General features: G+C 41.2%; 1 protein-coding gene across 4 annotated transcripts in view; it reads left to right on the forward strand.

The window, feature by feature from the left end:
* The first annotated feature begins 6,910 nt into the window (after positions 1-6,910).
* RHOBTB1 (Rho related BTB domain containing 1) overlaps positions 6,911-17,734 on the forward strand; it is a 66,929-nt gene continuing 56,105 nt past the window's right edge. For 2 of the 4 annotated variants that reach the window (XR_008467031.1, XM_054205623.1), the window contains exons 1-2: positions 6,913-7,061; positions 11,544-11,642. The gene's annotated coding sequence lies outside the window, so the exon portion shown is untranslated. Of the gene's footprint in view, positions 7,062-7,139; positions 7,378-11,543; positions 11,643-17,734 lie in introns of those variants that run through there. The other 2 variants (XM_054205626.1, XM_054205624.1) reach the window with 2 other exon arrangements.

The raw sequence follows: 17,734 nt of genomic DNA on the forward strand, positions 1-17,734 counted from the left end.
AAAACTCTTGTGTTTCCTGAAAGTTCTAGCAGAGTAGCAATCAGTATCTAGAAACACTGATGGAGCTTTGACAGTGATTGATCTCATTAAGGACAATGGAAAACGTTCTTAAGTTTAGTGGCATATGCACTCATTCTGAAAAGAGTAAGTACTTGGTAACGAGAAGCAGGAGGTTGCCAAAATTTTCTATCTGTACTAAAAATATCTTCATGCTTTTTCTTTTTTTAATCTACAAGTACTGTAGTCAATGTTTACAGGAGCTAGTTATGTATTCAGAAAACAACCTTTCTATGGCTATCAAGACATATAGACCTTCAGCCCAAGCAAAGCTCTCCGCAGATGAAATACCAGTTTGGCATTATTTACTTAATTATTTCCATTAAAATGTAAATCTGAAAATTTGAAAGTAAAACTCAGTTTCCCCTTTCTTTTTCTGCATATTTTCAAATTTTCTTATATTTTAATGGGTTCATTTAAATGTATCTGGCATCTTTTCAATACATCTCCTGTTGGAAAATGCACAGAGAAAATGTGAAAGTTTTCTCATGCAGTATACCACAATCTTAAAATGTAGAAGTAATACAAGAATCATAATCCTCTTTCTTGATCCTTCTTTGCTCTCCAGTTCCACAAACAAAATCCAGACCATTTGGAGGCATCCATCTGATCCAACATCTTGCTAGAACAAAGAGGACAGAATCTGAATCCAGACCCAAGGACTGTTCAATGAAACCACCATTGTAGCAGACGTTTCTTATTTACAGCGAGACAACTCTGGTCTTCACTGGTCATAGCCTGGTGATACACTGCAAGGTGATTTCTCAACCAAACACTTCTGTTAGAGTCTCATAAGCTAACAGCACACCAGGGATTCAAACTGCACGTGCAGCAAAGGAGAAGGCCTACTTGACACCCAGGTCCTCTGCCTTCTCAGCTTATGCTGTGTTGGCTTTGGCTTCTGAGGAACCTCGATACTGACAGCCCACGGCAGAAGGTAATACATCAACTTGAGGCTTGGTTTGGGGACTTTTTAAAAGCCAAAACTTTTGTTGAAAAATTTTATATAAACGCCTATATTTTATTTTAGCTGATAAATGGGAGACAGAACAAAGAAGTGGAAACAGAGACCAAGTAGATTAAATAGCATGAAGAAATACTATTTACAGTTAAATTTCCTTTTATGGACGGTAGCCTGTTACCAGGTTTGGAAAAGGATGTTTCTATGAGGTTCAAACACTCAACAACACAACGTAATTACAGTAACAAATTGTACCAGCTTGACAACTATCAAAATTGCCAGTGTTGCCCTTTCAGATATGTGTGTATTCATTTTTGCATGCACATCATAATCTGAGATATCAGAATGCACTGTTTTTCCTGTAATTGTACAGAATGGTTTGTTTTGGCCACAGTCCTTTGGTACTGTAAGTCATATTTGTGAGGACAGAAACAAAGTCATATTTCATATCCTTAATTGCTTGTTCTAACTTATGAACAGGATAAATAGGAGGTGGGAGGGAGCAAGCATGGCAGCTCCAGTATGTGCTCCAGAGTTCTTTTACAGCAACCAGCATTAGAACTGAAGTATACAGTCACCAGAAAAATGTGAGAGTGATGCTTGTGAGAGACTCTCATACACACTACACAAGAGGAGTTTGGTCCTACGTGATAAGGGTTGGAGGTACTGTGCTCATTCTCATCTTCCACTGGTCCCAGACTTCAGGATCAGGAATGAAAGCACACAAAACAATTTGACATTTGAATTGTGCTAAACCTAGGAAGGGCAATAAAAATTGTATCTTTTTCTTGGAAACTGATGGTCACCAATAGAATTTGTGCCAGCAAACATGCAATTTGATTAAATACAATGTACGTTTTCAGCTAACCAGCATTTAATTCACTAAGGGCCTGTTCTCCATTACTTACCTCTGATCACTTATGCTTTCCAAAGCAGAGTAAAACTATCCTGTTCTAGCTTGGTACCATTTCACATTTTCTGCATGGTGAAAGGTTATGGTGAAAGGTTGCTGAGAACTAAGTCCAGGTGGTATCACAGGCCTTGGCTTGTTATACAGAGGATTTGCTAGGAATGCGGCTACATGGGTGTAAATCCTCTATATTGGCAAACAACCGCACACACTATGCATTGTTGCAATCCACCTTGGTTTCAAGCAGGGATTAAATTCTGCAACTCAAGATAGGCAGAGGAAGACTATATGGACACAATCCTTCTACCAAATGTTGCAGAAACACACAGATGCACACAAACAGAAGGACTTGGTCCCTTCTCCTTCCCCATAGTAAATCCATCCCTGAGCTCTGTAGTTACAGTGTATAAAAAAGGATAGGATAGGAATTTTTGGTCAGTTCTTGCTCTGTCTCAGTTTTACATCTGAACACGAAAATGGATAAGCTTCAGACAGTCTAACACTGTTTTTTTTGCCTGGATCAATTTTGTTTAATTATAAAGTCATATAAGCTTTCCTTGCTGAACTTTGTGCTTTACAAAAGAATAGGTGGGTGTGGCTAAATGTATTCACTATGTATAATGAAACTGTGGAAATTAAAGAGTGAAAAGTTTTGTCTTCTCTATTCTCTTTTCATAGCAGTATTGTTCTTTCCCATGTTCTTTGGAGTGTATTCCACATAGGTTTGTCCAACCTGGTAATAAGCTTTTTTTATTTAACAAGGAGCTGTATGAGGACACCATTTTGAGGGATGCTGGCTAAACCGAAGCTGTCTGACAAAGCAGAGTTAACAAAAATGTATTTGTTAAAACCACTAGACCTCAGAAATTCTGCTGTCATTTCACTCCTGCTATTTCTGAGCCCCAAAGCAATGTGAGATTCAGGTAGGTTTGCAAAATTAGGAATGGAATCCCTCTGCATGACTTTTGTATATTATAGATTTGGCATTTCCACAACCTAACTAGTATTTCTGCTCAGGTTAAAATAATGTCACTGTTACAACAATCTGCCAGTGAAATCCTTTCTCTCTCATGTAGTTCCTAAGCCAGTATCTTTACCCAGACAAACCTCCATCAGTCTTACACAGAAGAATTGTCTAGTATGAACACAAAGTGATTCACAGTGGTGATTACTTCAGTGTTTAGACTATTATGTTTATAACAGCCTATAAAGATGACGTAAACCTTCAGCAAAAGGTTATAGCATGCCTTCTGATGTTCTATTCAGCTGTTGCTCTGCTCACAAATCCCACTAAACTACGTACAGTGTTTTAGATGTGGACTTGACAAAACCTCATTGGAAAGAACTAAAACCTCTCACTAGTCTGGAATGATTTGTTGTATTACAGCTGAAAGCCATAATAAGACCTTCTAAGAAAGGCTCTGAAAGCCCTCAGTAGCTAAAACAGCGTGATTCTGATGTCTCTTGGGTCAAAGAAGCAGCCACAAGGCAGTGCAATCTTTGCCACACAGAGGTGTGGAGAACAGGAGTTCTACCTGCCCTAACACCAAACAACAGAGAATAGGAATGTAAGCCAGAGCTGGTGACAGCCTGCTGGAGCCTGTGGGCAGTGTCAGAGAATACTCAACAATGCAATGTCACTATCTGAAGCCTGTTCCTGTCCAACATGGCAGTAAAGGGCTATAGTAACCACAGCCATAATCCACTTCGCTGAATTGAGTGCACGAACACTCCCTATTCCACCACAGCACAAAGGTCTGCGCTCTATTAACTGATGGTGCAACCTAATGCTTCCAGGTAGGGTTTGAAAACAGGTGTTAGGACTTTCAGAAACTTCAGACAGTCTACCTTCTTCCTGTATGTTTAGTGGGTGCTGAAGAGGACAAATGCACCAAACATCACAGAACAGATTTTGTATCATTTCTCCACAGAACAAAACCTTCTCCTAAATCTATTATCCTTTAAGAACTTAGATGTATAATGGAAGGCATGAGTCATCTGGAGCTACTATAGTCAGAATAACGTAACTGCAGTTCATCTACAATGGTGCAGCAATGAAAAGACAACCATAAATACTTTTGTCATCACAGTATCTTCTGTGAATGGGGAGCAATGTAATCACAGTCTTGACATCATGACTGGTATCAGGCTGTCTTGTGACTGGGTTCAAGAGATACTGTCATAAAAGTTGCACATCTGTCAGACAGCAATTATTCTTAACAGCAAATTTAATGAAATACTTTGGCATCCGTTCCTGGAAGCCTAGGACTTACACAGCTTTTCCTCATCTGTTCCATGTGCACTTTGAAGGATAGTATCACACTCTCTGTCTCTGCTTATAGCTTCAACACCTGCAATTTTGCACAAAAAGAAGCTGCATCTTAAAAGCATAAATGAATTTGTTTTCAAAAATCAAATAAAGACAACAAATCAAAGTTGGTAAAAATAGAGCAAGTGTGCTGCAAAGACCATTAGCTTTCCATACTACTGCCTAAGTAATTTAAGGCAAAACCAGAATAATCATATTTTAAAAGGCAGATGACTTACTAAATACTTGCCTTTCTGAATTAAGCATGCAGTCTTAGTATCCAAGGCATAGTTTTAATGTAACAAAAATGTCCTAGACCCAGTAACTACAGGTAAGTGAAGAAATAGGAAATCCTGCCTTTGCCGGCATGAGAAAGCAAGTGAATGGACTATCCTCAGCCTAGCAAAATTTCCTCACTAGTAGCACTGAGAAGCTAGCTTGTGCTGGACCCAGTCTGGGATTAAAGGGAGTTCAATTTCCAAAACTGTCAGTCAAGAACCTTTCACACAACCTAAATTCATTCTGAAGTGCTAAAGGAAATACATGAAAAAGAAACAAGTCATTCAGTGTTCACAGAACCCAGCTGATTTAAAGCAAACTATAGAACCTGTTGCATGGGTTGACTTTTATCTCACGTGGGTTTACTTTGCAGAGCTAAAAATGTTAGCCAATACAAGGTTTGAGGCCATCTTCTGAACAGACGCAGATGATAACCTTGTGAGCTCAGCTGTCTGCTCCAATCGCCTTGCAAATGATAGTGTGTTTCCAGCACAAGTTATAGGAATTTAGACAGTTTGTTTGTACTAACTGAAATTGCACAACTATGCATTTCTGCACGCAAAAGCTGTGGAAGCACTGTGGAAGCTCCCTCACTGGGGACTCTAAATATGAGTTACCAGAACTCTGAATAAACTCTTCCCAAATAAAATAATATTTCCATTCCTTGGGAGTAACTATGGCCCAGCCATCTTTCTTTGCCCTTGGTAGCACATGTGCAACAAAGGTCATTCCTTTTCAGGATTTATTCAAAATCTTAAAATCTATCCAAGCTGTTAACACTTTTTTCTTTTTGTTCCCTCAATGAGGGGCTCAGAATACCAAGTGTCATTTATTTTAAAGGCCCAGCTCCTGGAATCCTGTGGTTATCCTCTCGCATTTCCTTGACAAAGTTAAAGCACAGGGTATGCCCGTGCTTGACAGTACTCTAAAGTGATGATACATGTGCTGAAGGCAGTGTATCCACAGCAGCATGGAGTTCCACATGGGCTAATTCACCCTGCTGTACAGTTCAGCATATTGATACAGCGTGTATTGATACAGTATGCATGTATACAGCAGTATTGATATAGTATACAGCAGCTAAGTTTCAGGCCTTCATGACTCCACGGGAAAGCATGTGAAATATAAAGTATCAAAAAAAAAAAAAGAAAGCAAATTCAATGAACCCCTCTTTTGTTCTGATCTGGGAGCTGGATTAATTAGTTCTAAACAGAAGGATATCTGACCTCTGCCATTCAAACGGGAGAGCACTTTGACAGCAAGCTCAGCCTGCCTCTATTTGTGATACTGCCAGCTCCTGCTGTCTTTAGGGCCTGTATCACTTTTTCTTTAGCCCAGAAGAGCTACGCTGTCAGAAACCCTCCATAACCAATATTAAATGTCACTGCTGAGTGACATGAAGCTCTGGCAACTGCTGAGTACTTGGTCTCCGCGGTTCTCCGAAGTCCTCCTGAACCCAAAACCAGAAAGGCCCAGAGCGAAAAGATCAAGTACAAGACACTGAGTGAGCAGGGAATTCCTTTAATACCAGGCTACTGGGCCATGCCCCAAACTTTACCTCAGCATTTCAGCAATATGCTCTACAGCCCTTTTAAATACCTTACGGCGCTGGATTACTTATGACTTCCCAGTATTGTTTTCTTTAAAGAGTGGCGTTAGTGTATTACTGATGGAGAGGTCAGACACCCTGAGGACAGTGTAAATGGGAAGCATCCTGGTAGGAAATCAAGACTTTTAGCTACGATCCATCATGCAAATTCTCTGTGGGGAAACTGAGGTGAATAGTGCAGAGTAACGTACTCAGCAGACAGAAATGTTCAGCACAGAAGTTGTTCACGTTCCACCAAAACACACACACCCGGGATCCCGCAGCTGGATTCAACACTTCATTATGCGCGTGCTTACACAGAGCTGGGGGGGGGGGAGGGTGTCCTCGCCAGTCACACTGTAGTCCCAATCTAAAGTACATCAATACCGCTGAGGGGGACCAGGGGACGCGGCCGCTTCCCTCGCAGGCCCCGCAGGATTTCCTGCCGCGGCAGCCCTCAATTCCTGGAAGCAGTTTCTCCCGAGGGCGGGAAGGGCGGCTCGCCGCTGCCCGGCCACCCCGGCGGCCGAAGAGCCCCCCGTGGGGGCGGCGGCGACACCCGCCCGGGGGCGGCAGCGGGAGCCCTCGCACCTCACCTCAGCGGCGGCGCGCGGCACCACACAGCACAGCACCGCCCCGCCCCGCCCCGCCCCCTTTCCCCCCGCCGCCGCCGCGCGCGGCTGTAACGGCCGTAACGGCTGCAACGGCACCGCGTGCTGGAGCGCGCTCACGTGACGGCCCGGCGCAGCCCGCCCCGGGGGGCGGGGGGGGCTGGTTGGGTGGCTGGGGCGCGCCGGCCGCTCCGCTCCCCGCCGGCCGGGCCGGGCCGGGAAGGGCAGGGCAGGGAAGGGCGGGCTGCACTGCACAGCGCCGCGTAACACCGCACCGCTGAGGAGGCGGGCAGCAGCGGCTGCTGGTACTTCCACTCGGTCCCCGGCGCGTCCCGCTCCGCGCTCAGGTGAGACGCGCGGCCCCGGTCGCGGGCAGGGAAGGAAGGAGGCAGGCAGGGAGGGAGGGTGGCACCGCCGCCGCTGTCAGGCGCTGCCCGAGGCTCTCCGAGACGAGGGTGACCCAGGGGGCCGGACGGGGCCGAGAAGCTGCCGGTGGCTGGAGGCGCTGTGAGCCGCCGCGGGGGAAGGAGCGGCTGAGGCGGCGCGGGGCGGCCCTCCCTAGCCGGCCGAGGGGCGCTGCGAGGGCAGATCCTGACAGGAACCCCCGGCCCTGAGGGGGGGAACCCGGCAACTGCCCGGCCCGACGTCCCGTTGCCTTCGCCGGTAAGGCTAAAAATGTTGACAGCCGCCTTGGGTGTGCAGGCGGTCCCGCTGCAACGCTATCGAGCTATTAAGTACCGTTAGAAGTATTTATTATTTCTCTGGTTGAGCACGGTGTAAATAGTGCGCTGGGATATTTATTGCTACACCTGATGTGACTTTTACTTGTTTGTGCAGAGGGCTTCCTTAATACGAGTTATTCTGGCTAACCCCTCTTTTTGAAAATTCCATGGACAAAACTAAAATCTGTTTGTATTTCTCTTTCTGGATGTTGATCTGGCACATTCAGCATAAAAATTAAACTTTCATCTCGTATAGATTCTCCAGGCGCTTTCAGAATGCACTTTGTTTGAAAAGCAATTTTCTGAATTAATGTAGCATGTACAAAGATAACTTGAGTTGACGTACTAGCAAAGTAACATCTATCGCATGAGCAAAAATGGAATATTCCTGCCCTTAGGTTCCTTTTTAATCTTAAATTATTAATGGGTCTCTGCATTACATGAATGAAACTTGCAGTTGGTACAGAGTGCAAATGCATGTAGGGAACCGGATACAAGAAGAGCTGGACATGTCTCCAAAAAGACTTAACAGGAGGATGATGTTAGAGAGCCCCTTCTGTTTATCACAGTTGTTGAGGACTTCTGGGGGAGAAGCAGTGGACCGTACCCTGCCCAGCTCTTTTGCAGCTCTTGGAAAAGAGGAATGAGAAACAGGCGAAACTTTTCGCTGCTTGGGGGGCATAGGAAATTAGAGCTTTAGTACATAACGTTTTTGTTTAGCAGTTGTTTAACTGAGTCATTGTGGGTGCTCCTAAGGTACGGTTAGTGGCAATCATAGTATCCCATCTTCTTCTAGAACCTGATTGTCAACTTCTCACCAAATGCCATCATTTGTACTCAGTTAAATAAAAGTATTCACATCATATGTAATCAGTTACTTTTATCCATGTAATCAATACAGGAAAAAATTCCTTTATCTCCCTGCCACCAGAAAAAGCACACTTGTCTAAACTGAAGTAGGAAGGGCAAAACACTTGCATTTATGATGGATTCTGGAACATTAAAGGTTTGAAAATATGTTGAGAAGAAATGTTGATTTCAGTATTAATGGGAAGTAAAATTTCTACTGTCTGTTCAACCATGTAATGCGCAGTTAAGTGAGGTGTGTCATGGTAAAGATTACAACAGCGCACTAAGGTTCTGCTCTTTCTCTTACTTGAACTTCTTCCAGTATTTGATCTTATAAAGGCAAAAGTTTGACATAAGACCATATTAAACAAAGCAGAAACATCATGCTTATAAGCAGCTACTTCTCTTCCACATAATCCCTCAAAGTTTGTTGAAGAGATTTTGGGCAGATGTACTGAAAATACATGATGTTACAGAAACATGAAACCAGTATACAGAGATGGTAGGCTAGTAAAAGGATGCTTTTAAGTAGGTTGAGAGGATAAAATTCTGTAAAGTTGTTAGTTTGGTAACAATATTTTAAAAACAAACAAATGAAAAAAAAGTGGTGGAGAAAAAAAAGACTGGATCAACTTAGGCTACTGAACAACCCAAAGGTGAAGCTGGGGTGGATTTGAGGGCAAAACTGGCCTGAATTTTCCTTGAGTTTTCTCTAGTGTTATTGTGTTAGCGAAGTGACTTGTCCACAGCAGAAGAGGATCCTAGGCCAGATCATACATGACCAGTTACGTGTTGGCCCTGAGGAGCCATCCAGGGAGCCCAGCGTTCCACTTGATCTCGCCTGCATTCCTCTGGCCCTGGTTTGCACTGCGGTTGTATTACTTGCCAACTTGCAACCACCACCTGCTCCTCCCCTTCCCACCCGTTTAAAGGAAGTTCCCGACCTTGGAGAATTAGACCATATAAGTACATCCCTCACTGAATTACTCTTTGTTCCAGCTGGTTTTAGTTTCCCTCAGCTTACGGTGACCTTACTGCATGTCCTGCAGTCAGGACCATGGTGCACTTGCCATTGTGATCATTAGGTCAGGCAGTGCCTACCTGGGTGAGGAGCAGATGGGAGAGAGAAGGCATTGCGCTGCCATGGCCTGAACCAATGTTACCTGCAAGCACACAGGGTAAGAGTCGCATGAAGCCAGCTCTCTTTTCAGCTATGAGTTCTTCAAGACTCAGATAAAGAAGTTGCATGAGAAGTTTAGTCGCTCTGTTCTTCTGAGTGCAGATCATCACCACAGAAATAGATCTGCCTCCACTACCACCATAGGGAAGATGTTTATAATTTGAGGTTGTAATCAGGCAGCACAATGCTAATTAAGATTAGAACCTTTCTTGTGTGGTCTGAACTATCTTCAAAACCAGAAAGCGGAAGTAAGATTGAGGGGCTGGGGGATAGAGGCCAGAAACTTTCTTTCTGTGAAGTGGAACTTTTAGGCTTATACTTTAGTAATGATGAAAATCAGGTTTAACTACATTTCTATCTGTTTACACTCTTCAAACAACTGGTCTGACTTTACAGCATAACAATTAAAAAAATCTCTCAGGAAGCAGGAGACTCTCAATGTGGCCTTTAATAGGATAATAATGTAAATAATTGATGATTTCCGAAAAAGAATTATGAATAAGCTGGTGGAAGGGCTTTGCGTGTCTGTTTTGAGAGTGAGAAGGATCTTGATATATCTGTGGAGGCCATGCCTGTGGATTTTTAATGAGGGTAAAGCAGAGAAAGGCTGATTGAAATGTACGTGATCTCAGTGAAATAAAAACAGAGAAAACTCTGAGTTTATAATCAGATAAACCAGATCCCTTTTTTTTTTTTTTTTAAAGGGATGTTCTGAAAGAAGGTGCAAATAACTTCTAATCTTCCATCACTACTGAGGAAACATGTGAACAGTTATGAATGGTACAGGATCACATAAATAGATATGTAAACAGTTTGAGAGCACTGTGTGTGCTAATGTGGCTATTTGATTCATTATTTGGCATTTTGTTTCATCGTGGGATAAGGCTGTAGGGCTCACAAAGGGAGCCATATGTGGAGGCTGTAAGGGCCTGCCTTGGAGAAAGTCAGGGTGAAGACAATAGAAAAGATGGTGAGAAGATTCTCAACAGTCATAGCTGCATGAAGCATGGCAGTTAAGGAAGACAGATATGATCTTTGCCACTAAAATGCTTATGGATAAGTAGCAAAGATGCTTCTAGGGAAGGGAAGGACTTCTAGAGGGATATAAAGATCATGCCTCTAGCTCTAGTGTCAATTCCAGTGGCTTGCTTATTCCAGAAAGGTGGAATGATGTGTTACTTCATTTTCTATGTTCACCCTCACTGTTGTCTTCTGCAAGGTATCTACAGAAGGTGGGATTTTCTGTGAGAAACTAAATTCAGTCCTAAATTAACTCTGAAATGTTGCTGATAATGAGGGAGAAATGCCTAGAAAAGCTAAGCAGGCTGCTCGTCTCTTCAGCTGAAAAATCTGCATTTCACACCTGCTTTTCAAGCTAGCATGAAACCTTGGAAAGCTACTTGTCTCACTGAGCATTGCTCTTAGGGCAGCATCCGAGGTGAAATCAATGTTGCTCCCACCTTAGGTTCTTGGAAAACCTCAGCCTTGCTCCTGGATGGGAACCAAGCCACAGTAATGCAGGCATTTACCAAATCTAACAAAGCACTTCCATAATTAATTAGGACCACAGGTGGAAGCAACACAGAAGTCCCAGTTCACATGTCATCAGGCTGTCAGCTCATATTTTAGAGTCTTGTCACCTTCTTGAAAGTGGGCATAAAACCCCTCCTCAGAGTCTGTTAGCTGACCTATGAAGCGCTGGTTAACTGAGATACAGAGTGTTTGTTTCTGACATGCAAGGTGATTTTTTTTTTTTTTTTTTTTTTTTAAATCTAAATCCAGAGGAAAATTATTCAAGAACAAGCTTTATTTGACAGAGCTATGTCAATCTTCAGTTATACTCAAAAGGTCATCTATAAACCCATGATTTTTTCAGTGCATTGGAGTGAATGGTTAGTATTTACATGCAGATATTCAATTTACTTGTTTGAAACTTTGAAAGACTGTTTTGTTGACCAAACAGACCTGTTTTACAATATGAAATGGATCATAAGAGATGTCTTTGGTATTGCATGTGCTGTAATACTAGGTTGAAAATACTGTGGTTTATTCTCTTTTTTTTTTTTTTTCTTTCCTAGGAGAGCCACATTAAAAGAAAGGCAAGAAATATCTTTAATGGAATTCTGCTTTTGATCAAGCTGTTAAAAATGGATATGAACATTATTTTCTGCTGTGAGGTAAGTATTCCCAGAGAGAAATTTAAAGGGGGGAAAAAAAAAAAAAGAAAAACTGACTCATTTCACTTAACGTTGCCTGTCACAACTGCTGTTCTGTCCAGCAACTTTTGGTCAGGTATTTTAAAATTATAGCATCTGTGACTTGAGAACTTTGTACTGGAAGTCTTAACTGAAAAGTCCTAGAATTAATCCTTTCCCTTACAGGATTAGCCAGCTTTGTTCTGATATTCCAGTAGATAAAAACAAACGTATAAAGGACCTGCATTGTTGCAGAGTTAGTGTAATGGGCGGCTTCTGCACATAGTAGCTTTTGACCCAATGTCAAGCTTTTCTTCAAAGCATCAAAGAAACGGAAGCTGCTAAGTCTAGTTTTCAAGAGTGAATACTTACACAGACTAACTGCAGATGCAGGAAATGAGTGAGATCCTGGGATGAAGAAAGAGTTTGTACAACAAATATGCAGGTACTCTTTTATGCAACCAGGCAGCTTTCTCTGTTCCTGCTCTGTGCAGCCTAGGGAAGAGGTGGGGCTGTTGCCAGCCTGACTTACAGGTGCATATTAACAATACTCTTGCCAAGTCCCATATACAGATCTTCACTGGTTCATACAATAAGCATGTGAGTCAGTAAAACCAAATACATCTCCCCACTTTAGGATCACAGGAAAATTCAGGTTGTAAGGAACCTCAGGAGGTCACATAGTCCAGTCTCCTGTTCAAATTTTTGAGAAGTTGGTGAAATTAGGTTATTTTCACTTATTGGCCTTCCCAATCTGTTATATGTTCAGAAGCATTAGCAAAAAGTGAACTTATGTCTTGCCGTATGTATTAAATGTACATTACAATAATGTAGATAGGAACTTAACATGCTACTAAAATTTGTCAGAAGGGAAGATATTTTAATTAAAAGAGGATTGTACAAGAATGGTGTGCTTCTCTGAACAAAGGAAACAATAAGTCTCTGATGTATTCACTTCTTGCAAGTACAAATGGAACCTGTGTAGGTCATCTAACACAGTGACACACTGCCAATATTTTCAAGACAGGTTCCCTGCAAGAATGAGCCCCTTCCCGGGCATCTCTAGGGAATCTATTTATTTTCTTTCTCATGTAAGCAAAACTGCTTTCTCATAATAAAGGGAAGGGAAGTGAACACATTGTTTATCCTGCCTGATACATGTTACTGAAACATTTCCTCTGAAGTATAAATATTTGTTCATGGGAAAACATAGTGACAATGTGAATAAAAATAAGCATCTTGTCAGGAAGCTTAAGGAGCAATCTCTCCCCCGGGGCTCTCAAAGTAAACACAAACGAAGAGCTCCCCCCCATCGTTATGTACTACCAAACAGAACATTTTGTGAGCCCTAGGTATAACTACTTCAGTGTTTTGGCAGGGAGGGTCACAAAAAGAAGGGGTTAATGCTGTCGGAAGAAAGAGATTTCAGCATTCAGAGCCTGATAGGAGGGTCATTCAAGTGAAGAGACACTTTGGATTTATGCTTATCTTAATGTGCTTTGAATTGATCCCTCAAAATCGGTAATTTAATAGCTTTAATAGTTACATTAGTAATTTAATGAGCCCCCTCCGGCACATCATCAAAGACAAACATATACTTTGTGAACAAAAATAGAACTCATTTTCTAGGTAATGCAGTTCCCAAAAGCCAGTATATAATATTACACGTATGCAAGTTGTGATGCTGTGAATTATTTAATATACACTAAGAGTGATCTCAGCATCACAAAGTACTTATTAAGGCAAATGGCACACCTAAGAACCCCAATATCTCTCTTCACCTTTGCTCCCACTGTAAAGTCTCACTGCCTAGCCTGATTTTCTCTCTCTAAATGAATTTCTGGGTAACACGCATAGCTTATGTAATAAAGTTACAGAATAATGTTCTCAGAAAATAAATTCTGTGAACTCTCTGTTTCCACACCAGCTTCTGTTGCTTCTGTGATTGTGTCTCACTTCTTGAAGAGAACATATCTGCAGGTCTGGACAAAAGTTAACTTACATGTTGTCATGTTCTTGAGTCAAAAAATGCTACATCTGTGGAAGGCACCTCTTTGTAGGGATGTTATTTGCTCCTTAATAGCCTGGTCACAGCTTATTTGCTTATGGACTTCTGTGTCACTTGAGGCATTATGAGACGAGTAGTAGTAAATTTAGCTCTCTGGTTAAAGAAGCTACTGCTCTCTTAGAGATTACTTTCTTCACAGTCAGTGGTATAAAATGGGTACGTATGTGCTAGCCAGTACAGCACAGAGTTTGGCAATTTAATTTAGCTGACAATTCTGATAGGTAAAACCCAAGAGAGGGATGTGTGTGAAATAGTAACCTTCAGAAGAATTAATGTGGCAGACTTTAAATTTTAAAACTGCTTGAGCTAGTTCTTCACAAGCTTATGATTGCTTGTGACTAGAGATAGGAAAATTGAGGGACTGCTGCATGTCTGTGGTTGAGGTGTGGGGGGAAGGGGCAGTGTTGCTGTTTGTTGCTTTTAATCCTTGTAATTAAAATTATGTTCTGTAGCACTGTCTATCACAGACTGTTGAAATCCTTTACTAAGCACATTTCTAACTTCATCAGGGGATTTCCTGTGCTTTTGATAAAGGAGAATAAATGATTCTCACAACACCTATGCAGAATCAGAAAACAATTCTTTGTTGTTGTTACATGGGAAACGAAGAAAGAAATGATGCAGTTCTGAAATGTCTGTTAATTTAGGGAGTTTAAGCAACAAGGTACCCCACACAAGAAATGTAAGTTGCAATATAAAAGCAGTGGTGTCATCCCAGAGCATCCTCTTGCCAACTGAAATAACCTGTGTCTCACACTTTTGGAAGCAAGGCCCTAGCAGTCTCAAGATGAGGATTTGCAGCTAAAAACATATTTAGTATGCTAATGGTACTGAGTTTTAGATACTTGCTTATTTTTACTACTTGATCAGTGGTGAAACGCGCTTCTACCTGAGCTCCTAAATGATCTGGAGTTCCAATAATTGTCCTGAGCAATAGGTACCGTTTACACCTGAGACATGTATATGTTGTGGTCTGTATAAGTATCCACCTTTCAGTTACTGATTTATGACTATTGCTTAACAATTGAACTCCTTGTATCTGAAATAGAAGAGCCAAATTTAAGTTTTCAACTGTCATATGTGCTTAGGCATATATGTAGATTATTGGTCTCTAAATAAAGAGGAACGATTCAAAAAATACTTCCCAGTCTTCTAAGGAAAATACCTGTGGGTCAGGCTTTTCTTGAGGCAATGCAACTGTCTCCATTGGAATTTCTCCACAGGTGAATTTAGTTCTTTTAATCTTCCTTTCTTTGTGTGTTTGCAACAGTGGTTCCCACTGGCAACTCTATAATTAAGGAACTCTCAACATTTCTCTTACAATAACAGTACAATAGTGTTTTAGCTGCAGTTCTGAATTCCGGCTAGAAGCCTAATATAAAAAATACGTGCTGTTCACCTATTTTAAACTGGAATGGCAGAGAGGTGTTTATCTTCTGTAACAGATAGTTTTACAAAATTTTTTAGGCAGTTGCTTCTGTAAATAATTCATACTTTTTCCTGCAAAAATATTTTGTAGATGAGTTGGAGGAGGCATTCAGTTCACTTGAGGCTTCTATAATGCTACAAAATGCACCCTGCTCTAGCACCTTTGCCAACAGGTATGGGAGCAAATAAGATTAATACCTTTGTAGTTCTCTTCTACCCTTACCCAGGAAGAGGACTCTTGGCCTGACTTAGAAAAGACTGTAAAAGGTTCTTTAAAAATAAAAAGCTGCAGGCCTTGCTACTTTATTGTAAAAGGAAAAAAAAACCCTGTTAGTAGAATTCATGGTGCTTTGGCAATAGGACTTCCAAGCAATGACTGCATGAGAAATTTCAAGGCGCTGGAATATTTTGATTTTGTTAAAGCTCCCTAATGCCTGGTTAACTTCAAAACCACTGCTGGTAGTTCTGGTTTGTTTTTAATTTCATGAAGGTGAATTCTGCTCTTGACATATTTAAATGCTGCAGTTATCTGTTTGTATATGTGTAATTGGAAAGTAATGTCTATTTCTCCATACTTTGGAAATCGCACAGTATACAGAGTACCTTGAATTCTTTAAACTCTCTGTCTTTTGCCTAATCTGTATTTCAAGCCTGTAACAATACTTTGACAGCTCCTGAAGGTAATATGTTCCATACCCTCGGTGAAAACTGCATATATGTGCGAGAAAGATGTACTTTCATGGTTGATGGCTTTTGACTGGTAGCATTAAAAAAAGAACAGAATCCTTTTTGGTAACTACTCCTAATAAACATAATTTGAGAAAGGCTCATCAAAAACCCTGCAGTGAAACATGCAAATTGCCTTCATTCCCTGCTTCTTAAACTTCAAATCACTTGTGTGCATTCACTTGTATGGGACACTTGTGTGCATTCCTCTGCAATTTCTGCAATTATTGTTATCCTTCAGCTACACAGTCTTGCTAGAATTCATAGAAAGTCTTTCAGGGGAAGAAAGATGTCCATCAGAACCAACCCTGGTAATATTCTTTCTGCATATGGTCTAAGGCCTCGACTCACTGGGTAAACAAAGAAGTGGTAACTGGATTTGCTTAGATGTAAATAAGTAAACCACTAAAACAGATGAGCAGTGTTTGGATAGTAGAAACCTTGTGTTGATGTAATCCAGTCTAACCTAGTGAATTTAAGTTTGTGTTGCAAAAGTGCAGTCTTTGCAAGGCAATCTGTGTTACTGTAACTACATCATGTCATTAAACTGGTGTAAATGATTGCAAGAGGCACAAGGTCTTACCTTGTCTTTCAAAAAAATGTATGGTTCAGAAGTAGAGAATGTGCAGAATGTAGCAGGAGTTTCAGACTTTGAATTTGGATCTTGAATGATTAAAGGCAGAGTGTTGCTACTGTGCAGAATCACACTATTCAAAATAAATGAAGAATTGTACTGTAATCTCTGGGGGGGAAATTATAATCCAAACCAGTACATTCTTTGAGCAATTTAGTGGAAAAAATATTAAAATAGTAAGTGTTCCATTCAGTGCTGGTTTGTTTACGCTCCTTTGTTACATGTCTTCATCTTTCAAATACAGGCAAGTTGCAACTAATTCTATGGACTTTTTCTTCTTGAATTATCGTCATGAATAGAAGACTGTAGGAGTCAATTGAAGCTTTTCCCCATCAGTTTCAATAGGATTTATGTCAGGCTCTTAAGCCATAACCAGGGTCTTTACTTTCATGTCTAGCTAACTACAGGACAGAGGTGTTGAGGAGTAAATTGTAGTTAACAAGGCTGTTTCTCAAAGATTAATGATGGTGAGATTAAGCTGCCCTTGATTCTACCGTTTAATCCTGCTCTGTTGGTTTGGCACCCTGTAAAGATCAGAATATGGCTGTTGGCTGCTGTTCTTGTATATAAGCAGTGATTCAGAGACCAATAACACTAGTCTTTGGCAACTGTGAAAAAGGGGAGAAAATCCACCTTGCTTCTCTTCCCCTCACCATCCTTACCCTACACCTTCCAGTTTCTGTGATTAGAGATCTTTATTCAAGACTTGTCCTCTTGATCTCTCAATAGCACCAGTATAACTCAGAGTAGTAATAGCCTGTAGTTGCAGAGATCTCTATTTATGTATTGCTCCTGTAGAATTTATGCAATCTTTGACCAGTATTTCAGCTTCTAAAATTTGGTCTACATTTTATATGCTTCTGCATACAAAGCCACTAGACTTTTAATACATTATGTGATTTTTTACAAGCCTCAAAAGGCAAGGAGAGCATTTATAATGCTTTAAAGAATGAGAGCTGATCTATTTATATATGGCTTTCAAAGCTCAATCGCTCAGATCAAAAGTGAGAAGCAAAGACTGTTTGCCATTGAAAATCTCTTGTAGTATAAAGGGGTTCCAAGATATCACTGTCTCTTTGAAACTCAGTACTCAGACAGAAGTGCATTTTGACTGATCTATGTAGAGGAGGGACAGAGACTGACAGCCAGCCAGAAGGTCAGACAGACAGAAAAGATTCCCCAGTTGACTGTTTGCTATGATACTCATTTCATTCCCCA

Source organism: Rissa tridactyla, chromosome 6, assembly GCF_028500815.1.
Source record: "Rissa tridactyla isolate bRisTri1 chromosome 6, bRisTri1.patW.cur.20221130, whole genome shotgun sequence".
Classification (NCBI taxonomy): Eukaryota; Metazoa; Chordata; class Aves; order Charadriiformes; family Laridae; genus Rissa; species Rissa tridactyla.